Genomic DNA, 14,174 nt, shown 5'->3' on the forward strand with positions numbered 1-14,174 from the left:
GTGGGACGTGAGCTTCGGGTGTCAAAGAGCCGGTTTGGTGGAGGTCAGCGCCACAGCGCGCCGTGCCAGGAAGACTTTATTCTGCGCCTCCTGGGGCAAAGAGAGGTGGAGGTGTGACAGCCCTCTTCCCCAACCCCTTTCCGTGTTCCCCAGGGGCCCTCTCAGGGACCCGCCTGGCTCACCGTCTCTCTCTGACGTTTGAGCTCAGAGATGAGGCGTCCGTAGGAGTTAGCCCGAGCCACAGTGTATGCCATCAGGATGCTGGAGGAGACAGGAACGGAAGCCACTCCTGACACGCTCTTCGAAGTCAGGGATGTGGACCCCTAAGCCCCTCCTCGTCCAGGCCCAAGGAGTTCAGTCTCCCAGCACCTCCGCCTTCAGATCCAGGAGTCCTAAATCCCGCCCACCTCCTCCTTCAGACCCAGCAGTCCAGGAGCCTAGGCCTCCTCCCTCAGACTCAGTACATTGCCTACTCCCACCCCCAAGCCTTTCCTCTCTTGGACGCAGGTGGTAGCCCCTAGATCACACGCATTCAAACCCAGACCCAGAAGTCTGGCCCACCTTACCTGGAGATCAGCAGAAGGGGCACAGCAAAAGCCTGGGTCCCCAGGAAGAAAAGGAAGTTCTGGGTGGTCTCAGGGAGGCTGGAAATTGACTCAGGGATCTGGGCCCAGATGGACGACTGCTCCCGGAATGGACCACACAGCTTAGAAGGCGGGATCCTGAAGTCAAGACAGGCTGGGCTCACGTAGAGCCAGGAGTCTGAACACTGAATGTGGGGAGAGGGCGGGAGAGAGGCGGGAACCTCTCGCACTTACAGGAAGATGCTGTAAAGCAGGGGAACGCTGGAGAAGGCCAGACCCAGGAGAAGAACTAAGGGGAAAAAGAAATTCGCCGTGGAGGCCCGGAAGGTGCGGGCAGCCGGAGAGCAGGTGGAGAAAAGGGTAAGCTGGTGGGGGTAAGGCACGGAGAAAGGGGATCTGAAACACAAGAGCCTGTGCCTCTTTTTTTTTTTTTTTTTTTTTTTTTTTTTTTTTTTTGAGACAGTCTTGCTCTGCCGCCCAGGCGGGAGTGCAGTGGTGCTCACTGCAGCCTCCCCTCCCGGGTTCAAGCTATTCTCGTGTCTCAGCCTCCCGAGTAGCTGGGATTACAGGTGTGCACCACCACTCCCGACTAATTTGTTTCGCTGTTGTTGTTTGTTTTCTGATTTTGAGACGGAGTCTCGCTCTGTCGCCCAGGCTGGAGTGCAGTGGCGCGATCTAGGCTCACTGCAAACTTCACCTCCCTGGTTCAAGCAATTCCCCTGCCTCAGCCTCCCAAGTAGCTGGGATTACAGGCGCTCGCCACCAAGCCGGCTAAATTTTTTTTTTGTATTTTTAGTAGAGACGGGGTTTTGCCATGTTAGCCAGGCTGGTCTCAAACTCCTGACCTCAGGTGATCAACCCGCCTCAGTCTCCCAAAGTACTGGGATTACAGATGTGAGCCGCCGCGCCCGGCCTACCTGCCTCTCCTTTTTCCCGAACCAGGAGTCTGAGCTCCTTCCTCATCTAGGACCCCGGAGTCTAAGTCCCCGGATCCTCAGACATAGAAGTCAGAATGCCCTAGACTCTTCCTTCTCTCAGATCCAGGAGTCTGTCCTCCAACCCCCTCCACTCTTTGGACCTAGTAATCCAGGCCCCCAGGATCTTCCTTGCCCAGGACCCAGGAGTGCGGGCCCCAATACCTCCTGCCTCAGACCCAAGAGTCCCCCCCTACCCCTTACCTTCTTCAGGTAGAAAAGCAGCAGGAACTTGACCGTGTTAAGCAGGGGCAGCAAAGGGCAGAAAAAACTCCCCATCCAGACCACCGTCTGCGCGTAGATGAGCCCCAGCACCTCGTCGGGCACCTGGAACTCCTGGGTCCGCGCCAGACGACCCAGCGCCCCAGGACAGAGGCCACAGAGGAGCCTGAAGGACGGGGTCGGGCCGGGTCCGAGTCAGGGGCGCGGCGACTAGGAGTTTCCCCGCCTTCACCGCCCTGCCCGCCAATAGGAAGCAAGCGTATCTAGGAGGGGCGGAACTTTCAAGAATCCACATGCAGGGGGTGTGTCCAGAGGACTAGACGGGACCCAGGTGTCGCGGCGGTAGGGGCGGGGCCACAGGGAAGTAACCCACTAAAACAAGGGCGGGGAGTGGGGGAGATCTGCGGACCTAGGGCAAGCAAAGGGAGCCGGCAGAGGCGGGAACAGTAAAAAGGTGCGCGGTGAAAAGAACAGCGCGATGGGGCAGGGCCTGGCCCTAGAGGGGCGGGGCCACAGCGAGGGGCGGGGCTCTCACTTTCTAGGAAACTGGAGGAGCAGCGCGACTGCCAAGGCAGTCAGCAGATCAAAGAGCAGAAGTTTGTACATTTCCTGGCCCAGGACAGTCTCCCAGCACTGAAGAAGGAAGAAATAGGTCAGAAAGACCTCAGGACCCGAGCACCTGGAGGCCCACGAGTCCGAGTCTCCACATCGCAAGCCTATGAGACCCTATCAATACTTTCTCTGGGGGTCCTCGTTTTTCAAACATTCATACCCATGGGAGAGTGTTCCAGCATCCTGAGCTCCCCTCTCCACCTAAACCAAGAGTCTGGACCCACCCAGCTCCATCTTTCCTTCAGGGACCCAGGAGTCCCAGGCAGACCCCATGCCGTTCTCACCAGAAGTTCTTTGTAATTGTAGCCACAGGTTTTGCAGTCCTTAGCCTCGGAGTCGCCCCCACAAGTGATCTATTTCCAGAGAGAGAAGAGCAGGACCACCAGGGAGGCCAGGCGAAGAAACACGATCCTGGCAGGGGGAAGGCAGAGAATGGGCCCTGATCCGGTACCCACCACGTGGCAGTCCCCTTCTCAGTGGAACGCGCTTGCATTCAAGCCATCTCACAGATGAAGAAGCTGAGGCCCAGCGACAGAGTCAGGATTGCTTTTTTTCCTTCTTTCTTTCTTTCTTTCTTTCTTTCTTTCTTTCTTTCTTTCTTTCTTTCTTTCTTTCTTTCTTTCTTTCTTTTGACAGGGTCTCACTTGTCGTACAAACTGGAGTGCAGTGGCGCGATCTCAGCTCACTGCATCCTCTACCTCCCAGGCTCAAGCGATTCTCCTGCCTCAGCCTCCCGAGTAGCTGGGACTACAGAAGCCACTATCGCCGGGCTAACTTTTGTATTTTTACTAGAGACAGGGTTTCACCATGTTTGTCAGGCTGGTGTCGAACTCCTGACCTCAGCCTCGGCCTCTCAAAGTGCTGGGATTACAGGTGTGAGCCACTGCGCCTGGCCAGCGGAGTCAGGATTTGAATCCCTGGATCCGATATCAGCAGGATTTCCGTGTCTTACCTGTCAGCGCCAACATCCCTCTGACCGCCCCGACCCTCCATCATTCCCAGCCATCCCCATGAGGCTGGAACCTGAGCAGGATAAAAACGATCTGGCGAATTCTAGTGTAGCCTTCCAGTAGAGCAATGAGCTTGAACACGGGCGGCAGCACAAAGTTGCCCCCAGCGATGAAGATGGACGGAAGGTAATTCACCCCAAGCTTCAGCAGTGGCAACTCCTGAACAAGGGGCGTCTCCTGGGAGAGGGAGTGGACCATGAGTAGAGGCTTGGGGTCCTGGAGGAGCCAAGCTTAAGGTCCTCCCCCAGACCTCTTCTTTGTTGTTTGTTTGTTTTTGTTTTGTTTGTTTCTTTGTTTGTTTTGAGACAGAGTCTGGCTCTGTCGCCCAGGCTGGAGTGCAGTGGTGCGATCTTGGCTCACTGCAACCTCCGCCTCCCGGGTTCAAGTGATTATTCTGCCTCAGCCTCCTGAGTAGCTGGGATTACAGGTGTGCACTACCACGCCCGTCTAATTTTTGTATTTTTAGTAGAGACGGATTTTCGCCATGTTGGTCAGGCTGGTCTCGAACTCCTGACCTCGTGATCCCCCCACCTCAGCCTCCCAAAGTGCTGGGATTACAGGCATGAGCTACCGCGCCCAGTCTCTCTTCTTCCTTTAAAACCCCGAAGTCCAGGGTCCAAACATACCCTTTCCCATACTTCCTCTGTAAGATCTCTGGCATCCCAACCTTCCATTCCCTCCCTCCATTGTTGGAAATATAGGTTCCAGGACCCATTGGCTTCCTCTTCCAAGACCCTCCGCACCTGCAGCGCCACGATGCTCCCTGTAGCCCAGTAGACGCCATAGAAGGCTCCCCCAAGGTGTGCAATCACCAGCAGGTTGAGCAGCACCTGCACCAACCAAACCCTGACTTCCTGGCCCAGAGTCCGCACAGCAGCCTGGCGCCGCACCACTGTCTCCTCCAGCTCCACCTGAAGGCAGGAGAGATGCCAGCTTGGACTCCATTTCCCAAGGCGCTGGCCTCTGAGTTCCCCAGGCCTGGCTCTCCAGAGATCCTCCTCAACGTGAACTGATGCAGCCATCTCCCCACCAGCTAACAACCTCTGCAGTCCCGGTTCCACCCGCTCTGGGGCGCTCTAAGAAACCAGTGGCCCTTTACAGCCCCGCCCCTCCGCGGCAGGATCCAGCAACCCAAGCCCCCATCCCTGTGCGGCCAATCTCAGCACCCCGAGCTCCGCCCCTGAAGCTCCGCCCAACACCCCCAAGATCCGCCCCTGGTCAGCCCTGCCCATCAGAGGCTCCGCCCCCAGGTGGCCCTGGGCTTAATGGCTGGCCTGAAGTTCCAGGTCATCTATATCAAGACGCCCCGCTGGCCGCTCCCATCACTTAACTTTGAACCAAATTGCCTTAAAGCCCCTCCCGCTTCTTGTGCTTGCTTTTTTTGGTAGAGAGGGAGCCTCCCTATGTTGCCCAGGCTGGTCTTGAACTCCTAGACTCAAGCGATCCACCTGCCTCGGTCTCCCAAAGTGCTGGGGTTACAAGCATGAGCCACCGATCCCAGCCTTGGCGCATCCTTTTCCTACACACTTGGATCTCGGGTAGCCCTATCGCGGCCTCCTCTGAACCCTCTCATTCCCCAGGACCTGACTTTCTTGGAGAAGGAGCTGCCTAGCGTCTCTCCGGAGGCCCCATCACCGGGTTAGGCCCTGTGCGTTATGTCAGCCCGGTCCAGTCTGGTCCCTACCCCATTGCAGACCCTGCCCCCTAGTCGCACCTAGGCCCCATCACCGGGTTAGGCCCAGTGCGTTATCTCAGCCCAGTCCGGTCTGGTCCCTACCCCGTTGCATAACCCGCCCCCAATCGCACCTGTAATTCGTACAAGATGATGCGCTGGCGCAGCTGCACGTGGATGTCCCCGCAGAGGCCGAAGTCCCAGGCCGAGAACACCCGGTGGCTGTAGCTGGTCAGATCCCCGGACTCCACCAGCAGTGTCTGCTTCAGCCCGGACACCGAGCTGAGAGGGGAGACAGGATGTGAAAGGACAACCAGGAACGGGGGTTATGGGGGGATCCCTCATATTGGGACCAATGAGGAAGACGAACCCTAAGGCCTTGGGTACTAGGGGAGCTGCCATCAGATGGAGAAAGAGTCAAAGAGGCGGAGACACCTACAGTCATTGAAGGCAAAGTCCAAGGGAGATTCAGAGACAGACCTGGGGCACAGGCACCCCACAGAGAGAGGTAGAAACCTGGGAGACAGGGACAGAGCCCGGGAGTGAAGAGGGCAGAAACCCAGAGTGAAAGGGACAGAGGCCCTGAGAAAGACAGAGATGTGGAGGAGGGACAGAGGCCCCAGAGGGAGATTTGGAGAAAGGGAGACAAAGACAGTGAGAAAGGAGAAACTAAAGCTACAAAAGATGGGGGTCAAAGACCCATAAGAAGTACAGGCACCTAGAGAACGGGGCTGGGCGGGAAGACCCAAGAAGAAGACAGAGACCCAGAGAAGATGGCAGGTAAAGACTCAAGAGACAGGGGCACACCAGGCGCCATGGCTCACGCCTGTAATCCCAGCACTTTGGGAGGCTGAGACGGGCGGATCACGAGGTCAGGAGATCGAGACCATCCTGGTTAACACGGTGAAACCCCGTCTCTACTAAAAATAATAAAAATTAGTCGGGCTAGGTGGTGGCCGCCTGTAGTCCCAGCTACTCGGGAGTCTGAGGCAGGAGAATGGTGTGAACCTGGGAGGCGGAGCTTGCAGCCAGCTGAGATCTCGCCCCTGCACTCCAGCCTGGGCAACACAGCGAGACTCCATCTCAAAAAAAAAAAAAAAATGAGACTTCTTCCTAGCATAACCTGCTAGGGCCTACCTGATCTGACCCTTCCCTACTTCTCAAAGCTTAAATCTTTGTCTTTTTTTTTTTTTTTTTTTTTTGACACGGCCTTGCTCTGTTGTTCAGGCTGGAGTGCAGTGGTGCGATCTTGGCTCACTGCAACTTCTCTCTCCCAGGTTCAACTGATTCTCCTGCCTCAGCTTCCCGAGTAGCTGGGACCACAGGCAAATGCCACCATGCGCAGCTACTTTTCATATTTTTAATAGAGATGGGGTTTCACCATGTTGGCCAGGCTGGTCTCAAACTCCTGACCTCAAGTGATCCGCCCACCTCCGCCTCCCAAAACGCTGAAATTACAGGCATGAGCCATCATGACTGGCCCTGCCCCTTCTTCTCATACAGGCCTTTTATTTCTCAGAACACCTCAAACCTCTTTCCTACCACATGGCCTTTGCACTTGCAGCTCCCTCTGCCTGGAATGCTGGTGGCTTGGCTGTTCACCTGCCTGGCTCCTTCTCTTCTTTCTCTTCATCTGCAGGTCCCTTACTCCAGATAGAAAGGCTTTTACCACTCCATGTAATGAGGGTCCCTACCCATTTTCTGTATCACAGGGGTTGGCAAACAAGACTCCAAGGGCCTAATCTAGGCCAACCACTGTTTTTGTAAGTAAAGTTTTGTTGGAACACAGCCACACCCACTCATTTATGTATTGTGTGTGGCTGCTTTTGCACTACAGTGGCAGAGTTTGGTTGAGTCCCAGACTACAAGGCCTTCAAAGACGAAAATATTTACTTCCTGGCCCTTCACAGAAAAAGTTTGCTGATTCTTGCTCTCTATCCTCACATCCCATTCGTTTTCTCTATAGTATTGCTCCCAAACTCAAATAATTGATTTGTTTGTTTATTTTATTACTATTATTATTTTTGAGATGGAGTTTGCTCTTGTTGCCCAGGCTGGAGTGCAATGGCCCAATCTCAGCTCACTGCAACCTCCACCTCCTGAGTTCAAGCAATTTTTCTGCCTCAGTCTCCTGAGTAGCTGGGATTACAGGCATGCATCACCATGCCTGGCTAATTTTGTATTTTTAGTAGAGATGGGGTTTCTCCATGTTTGTCAGGCTGTCTCAAACTCTCAACTTCAGGTGATCCACATGCCTCGTCCTCCCAAAGTGCTGACATTGCAGGCATGAGCCACTAGGCCCAGCCTGCTTGTCTATTTAACAGTCTGTCCCACAGTGTATCTCCCCTACTAAACGGTAAGCTGTACATATGTTTGGGGACTCCCAAATGGTTCTCCATGTCCTAGTACAGTGCCTGGGCAAAGGAGACACTACACTGCAATATATATATATTTTAAAGACCAAAATTGAGCCAGGCACGGTGGGTCACGCCTGTAATCCCAGCACTTTTGGAGGCCGAGGCGGGCAGATCACCTGAGGTTGGGAGTTCGAGACCACCCTGACCAACATGGAGAAACCCCATCTGTACTAAAAATACAAAATTAGCCAGTAAAATTGACTAGGCGCGGTGGTTCACGCCTCTAATCCCAGCACTTGGGGAGGCCGAGGTGGGTGGATCACTTGAAGTCAGGAGTTCGAGACCAGCCTGACCAACATGGTGAAACCCCATCTTTACTAAAAATACAAAATTAGCCAGGTATGATGTCGCATGCCTGCAATCTCAGCTACTTCGTGGGGGTTGAGGCAGGAAAATGGCTTAACCCAGGAGGCAGAGGTTGCAGTGAGCTGAAATCGCACCACTGCACTCCAGCCTGGATAACAGAGTGAGACTCCATCTCAAAAAAAAAAAAAAAAAAAAAAGTTTACTTTTGGCCAGGCACATTGGCTCATGCCTGTAATTCCAGCACCTTGGGAGGCTGAGATGAGCAGATCTCTTGAGTCAAGGAGTTTGAGCACAGCCTGGGCAACATAGCAAGACCCTGCCTCTATAACATTAAAAAAAAAAAATTAGCAGGGCATGATGGTGCATCCCTGTGGTCCTAGCTGCTCCAGAGGCTGAGGTGGGAGGATCAGTTGAGTTCCGGAGGCCCAGACTTCAGGTGAGCTATGATTGCACCACTGCACTCTACCCAGGTGACAGAGTGAGACCCTGTCTCAAAAAATAAAACAGGGTGGGCGCGGTGGCTCACACCTGTAATCCCAGCACTTTGGGAGGCCGAGGCAGGTGTATCACCTGAAGTCAGGAGTTTGAGACCAGCCTGACCAACATGGCAAAACCCTGTCTCTACTAAAAATACAAAAAATTAGCTGGGCGTGGTGGCAGGAGCCTGTAAACCCAGCTACTTGGGAGGCTGAGGCAGTAGAATCGCTTGAACCCGGGAGGTGTAGGTTGCAGTGAGCCAAGATCATGCACTCCAGCCTGGGTGACAGAGTAAGACTCTGTCTCAAAAACAAACAAAAACAAATGAAAAAAAAATCCCCAAACCTTTATTTATTTTATTTTATTTTTTTTTTTTCGAGACAGAGTTTTGCTCTGTCGCCCAGGCTGGAGTGCAGTGGCCTGATCTCGGCTCACTGCAAGCTCTGCCTCCTGGGTTCACACCATTCTCCTGGCTCAGCCTCCGGAGTAGCCGGGACTACAGGTGCCCGCCATCACACCCGGCTAATTTTTTGTATTTTTAGTAGAGACGGGGTTTCACCGTGTTAACCAGGATGGTCTCGATCTCCTGACCTCGTGATCCGCCGGCCTCGGTCTCCCAAAGTGCTGGGATTACAGGCGTGAGCCACCGCGCCCGGCACAAAACCTTGATTTTAACTCACACAGAAGAAAGGGTTACACGGCAAGACTGAGGATTCTTGGGGAGGGAGTTTCTGCCACCACCACTTGCTTCCCTACCCCAACCCGTCCCGTCACGGGGTCAGGGGTGCAGGTGCCACTGACCGATGCAGGATGAGCAAGAGGCAGATGAGGCCAACTGCAAAGGCCCAGCACAGGTAGGTGACCGCCAGGCGTGGGCGGGGCGGGTAGAAGCCATAGAAAAGAGGGGACCATTCCAGGTAACCCTGTGGGGGAAGGCGGCGCGGGGGCCACTGTGGGAGGAGGCGGGGCTCCTGGAGCTGCACAGTCAGGGTCTGAGGTCAGGGTTTGATGTTCCTGTCATTGAAGGCACTGGGCTCACAGGTGGGCGGGGGAAACTCCCAGGGCCCCAGGCACCTACTTCTCCTGAGAGCAAGTTGAAGAGCTGAGTGACAAAGGTGACCAGGCCCTGGGAGTGGGGGTTATAGGAGCCGCAAGGCGAGGAGGTGTTGGAGGCGGGAGGGCCTGGGGGAGCGCCTCCCAGCCAGGTGGGCAGCAGCGTCATGCAGGCCATAATTATGCACAGAGGCCAGCACGTTGAGGAGGAGCAGGAAGCGCAGCAGGGAGAAGTAGGACTCCGTGCCGGCGCCAAACTGGCCTGCAGGGGGCAGCAGAGAGAGGCTCAGGTTCCTTTCCGGGAGCAGGACCAGCTCCTCCCATCCCGGCACTAGGGGCCCAGCCGTGCCTTGCTTTCTTTCTATTTTTTTATTATTATTATTGTTGTTATTATTATTATTTTTGATTCGGAGTCTCTCTCTGCCGCCCAGGCGGGAGTGCAGTGGCGCGATCTCGGCTCACTGCAACCTTCACCTCCTGGGTTCAAGCAATTCACCTATCTCAGCCTCCCGAGTAGCTGGGATTACAGGCACGCGCCACCATGCTCAGTTAGTTTTTGTATTTTTAGTAGAGACAGGGTTTCACCATATTGGTCAGGCTGGTCTCGAACTCCTGATCTCAGGTGATCCACCCACTTTGGTCTCCCAAACTGTTGGGATTACAGGCGTGAGCCACCGCGCCCGGCCCAGCCGTGCCTTTCTCAGACCCAAGAGTCCAGGCCCCCAACCCCTTCTCCCTCAGACCAGGGAGTCCAGACCCCGAGCCCCTCCTCCCTCAGACCCAGATCCCAGTCCCTTCTCCCTCAGATCCAGACCCCAGCCCCTCCTCCCTCAGACCCCAAAATCCAGGCCCAAGCCCCTCCTCCCTCACACCCAGGAGTCCAGGCCCTGCCCCCAGGACATCACCCGAACCCCACCGCACCCCCGATCCTCTTCAGTGTCCATGACCAGGGCTGCAGGCTTCGAAAACCTTCCTTTGTTTTCTCCTTGGACCTCCGAAGTAGCCGCGCCCATTGGTCCCTCCTAGTTCCAGAGCCATAGACCACCTGGTCCCTGGCATTTCTTTGCCTGGGAGGGAAACAGGCAGAAAATGAGGGGTTTTGCAGCCCCAGACTGGAAACCATCCGAATGTAGAAACAACCCAAAAGTAGAACGGAGAAGTAAATTGTGGTCTATATATAAGATAGAATACCCTGCGGCAATAAAAAAGAAACCAATTGAGTGCGGTGGCTCACGCCTGTAATCCCAGCACTTTGGGAGGCCAAGGTGGGTGGATCATCTGAGGTCAGGGATTTGAGACTAGCCTGACCAACATGGTGAAATCCTGCCTCTACTAAAAATACAAAAAAAAAAAAAAAAAAAAAAAAAAATTAGCTGGGTCTGGTGGTGGGCGCCTGTAATCCCAGTTACTCGGGAGGCTGAGGCAGGAGAATCGCTTGAACCTGGGAGACAGAGGTTGCAGTGAGCTGAGATGGCACCATTGCACTCCAGCCTGGGTGACAGAGTGAGATTCCTTCTCAGAAAAAAGAAAGAAAGAAGGAAACCTAATGCTAGGCAGAAGAAAACAGCACAGAAGACTGAAGACTGCATGATTCTATTTGTACAAAGTTGCAGAGCACAGAGCTGGCAAAGCTATACAGAAAAGCGGGAGGCTGGAGTGGGAGAATCGCTTGAGCCCAGGTGTCAGAGGCTGCAGTGAGCTGAGATCACACCACTGCACTCCAGCTTGGGCATCACAGTCAGACTCTGTCTCAAAAAAAAAAAAAAAAAAAAAAAAAAGGTTGGGGGAGAAGGTTACCATCTCCTCGTGAGAAGAAAGGGGGTATCAGGGGAGGGACGCACGGGTGCTGTCATGCTGTGTCGCTTGCCCTAGCTGGAGTTTATCTGGGCACTCAGTTTATAAATACAATCGTCCCTCAGTATCTATGGGGGTTGGTTCAAGGACTCCCCAAGGATACTGAAATCTGTAGATGCCCAAATTCCGTATATAAAATGGCATAGTATTTGCATACAGGCTACACATATCTTCCTGTGGTTTTTCAAATTTTATTTTATTTTTTATCTGATTTTTCAGTGACAGCATCTTGTTTTGTTGTCCAGGCTGGAGTGCAGTGGTGCAATCATAGCTCAATGCAGCCTCAAATTTCCAGGCTCCAGCCTCAAAATTCCAGGCTCCACACCTGTGCTGGGGCTACCCGTGTGGGCCACTACACCCAGCCCTCCAATGCACTTTAAATCACCTCTAGATTACTTACAATACTTCATACAAGGTAAATGTTATATAGATAGCTGTTCTTTTAATTTGTATTTTTTTTGTCATATTGTTACTTTATTACTTTTTTTCTTTTCTTTTCTTTTTTGAGACGGAGTCTCGCTCGTCACCCAGGCTGGAGTGCAGTGGCGTGATCTTGGCTCACTGCAAGCTCCGCCTCCCGGGTTCACGCCATTCTCCTGCTTCAGCCTCCTGAGTAGCTGGGACTACAGGCGCCCGCCACCACGCCCAGCTAACTTTTTTGTATTTTTTAGTAGAGATAGGGTTTCACCGTGTTAGCCAGGATGGTCTTGACTCCTGACCTTGTGATCTGCCCGTCTCGGCCTCCCAAAGTGCTGGGGTTACAGGCATGAGCCACTGCACCCGGCCTGATTATTACTTTTAAAAGATACAGATGGGGTCTCGATATGTTGCTCAGGCTGAAGTATAGTGGCTATATTCACAGGCACGATCCTGCCACTGATCAGCAGGGGGGTGGTGATATATTGTTGGTTTTTGTTTTTTCCAAATATATACTATATATATATTTATATTTGAGATGGAGTCCCGCTCTATCACCCAGGCTGGAGTGCAATGGCACGATTTCGGCTCACTGCAACCTGTATCTCCGTGGTTCAAGCAATTCTCCTGCCTCAGCCTCCCGAGTGGCTGGGAATACAGGCACATGCCACCACACCCAGCTAATTTTTGTGTTTTTAGTAGAGTTGGGGTTTCGCCATGTTGGCCAGGCTGGTCTCGAACTCCTGACCTCAGGTGATCCACTCGCCTCGGCCTCCCAACGTGCTGGGATTACAGGTGTGAGCCACTGTGCCGGGCCCACAGTCATTTTTGAAGGAGGGCACCTGCATTTTCATTGTTCACCGGGCCCTGCGAATTATACCGTGAGAATGGGAAAAGAAAGAAGTTAAAGAGAGGGAGGCTTTGAAGAGGAGGCAAAGATGAAGGAAGGCATAAAGCAGAGAGAAATAAATATTAACAGATTTTGGACACACACAGAGAAAAACTGAGAGGCAGAGACAGGATTGGAAGAGACCGGGGGACGGTGAATCCCAGAGAGTGAGACAGAGAAGAGATCCCAGAGCCACAGAAAGGCAGCACTCACCTGGAGTCCGAAGGAGAGACAAAGACAGGGGGAAAAAGAAACCAAGAGAGGCAGCTCTGAGCAAGGCAGAGAGAGGCCCCAGAAGCCAGGAGTGGCAGAGGACAGAGGGAGGAGACCGAATCCAAGGTATGGGAGAAGGGCCCGGTCCAGGCTGTGCGGGTCCCAGCCGGAGGTGGGGCCTCACCTGTGTGCCTGTCTGGCCTGCATGGGCCAGGGCAGTTCCTGGGAAGGGTGAGGGTCCTGCAGCTCCGTCTGGGTGACTTCTGTGAAGGCCTTTCTGCTCTTTTCTCCAGCCTCCTCCTCCTCCTCCTCCGGCACCCCCCAAGGCAGCGCCCCAGGGCCTCGGTACCGAAGGGTGGCAGCACTGGGCAGCTCGTTCAGCACAGAGGACAGCGATGGGCCTGGGGAGGGGCAGGGGACTGGGAAGAGCCGGGAGTCTGGGCCCAAATTCCTCCTCCCTCAGACCAGGAAACCAGGCCTCAGTCCCCTCTTCCCTCAGACCCAGGAGTCCAGGCCCCCAGCCCCTCCTCCCTCAGACCCAGGAGTCCAGGCCCCCAGCCCCTCCTCCCTCAGACCCAGCAGTCCAGGCCCCCAGCCCCTCCTCCCTCAGACCCAGGAGTCCAGTCCCTCAGCCCCTCCTCCCTCAGACCCAGGAGTCCAGGCCCCCAGCCCCTCCTCCCTCAAACCCAGGAGTCCAGGCCCTCAGCCCCTCCTCCCTCAGACCCAGGAGTCCAGGCACCCAGCTCCTCCTCCCTCAGACCAGGAAACCAGGTCCCCAGCCCCTCCTCCCTCAGGCCCAGGAGTCCGGGTGCCAGTCTCTACTTTCCCTGGACCCAGGGGCCCACAGTCCTCAACTCCATCCCCAGGCGCGGACCCCTCCTACTCCAGGGCAGAGGAGTCCAGTCCTCAACTTCCTTTTCCTTCTAGCTCAGAAGTGTGGGAACCCAGCCTCTCCTATTCCCAAGACACCCAAACTCCCAGCCCTTAGCCCTCCCCTCCTTCCAGACTAGCCTGGTTCTCTAGGCTGAAACTCCTCAGACCCCGGAGTTTCAGCCTTCAGTTTCTTTCTCCCCCATAATATCAGGAAGTAGAACCTTCTCTTTAGCCCTCAGACTCAGGAGGCCAGGCCTCCCCTTTCCTCCAGCAGGACTCCCACCTAGCCTGAAGGTCGGATGGATCTGAGCTTCTCCTGGCATCCCTACCTCCTCTGGCCTCCCGGGGGGCCAGCCACCCCCTGGAGGAGCCCCAGGATTCTGATTCCAAGGTTGGGTTTTCTTCCATGGCCCCAGGCTGGGCTGTTTCTAGTGGCCACCAGGCAAACACTGCCCGAGGTAAGGGAGGGGCCAGGGGCAGGTGTGTACCTGGGCAGTAGGTGGCCCGGAGGGAGTAAGGTACACTTCCTGTAGTTTCTCAGGGCCGCTGATGCGAAAGGTCTCCTGGGAGCTGAAGTCCCTCTGGTGCCCCAGGCCTGACA

At 54.6% G+C, this 14,174-nt stretch overlaps 1 pseudogene; it reads right to left on the bottom strand.

Moving 5' to 3' along the window:
• Positions 1-21: 21 nt before the first annotated feature.
• On the bottom strand, positions 22-14,015 carry LOC139361411 (voltage-gated chloride channel TMC4-like; annotated as a pseudogene).
• Positions 14,016-14,174: the final 159 nt, after the last annotated feature.

Source organism: Macaca nemestrina, unplaced genomic scaffold (genome assembly GCF_043159975.1).
Source record: "Macaca nemestrina isolate mMacNem1 unplaced genomic scaffold, mMacNem.hap1 Scaffold_48, whole genome shotgun sequence".
Taxonomy (NCBI): domain Eukaryota; kingdom Metazoa; phylum Chordata; class Mammalia; order Primates; family Cercopithecidae; genus Macaca; species Macaca nemestrina.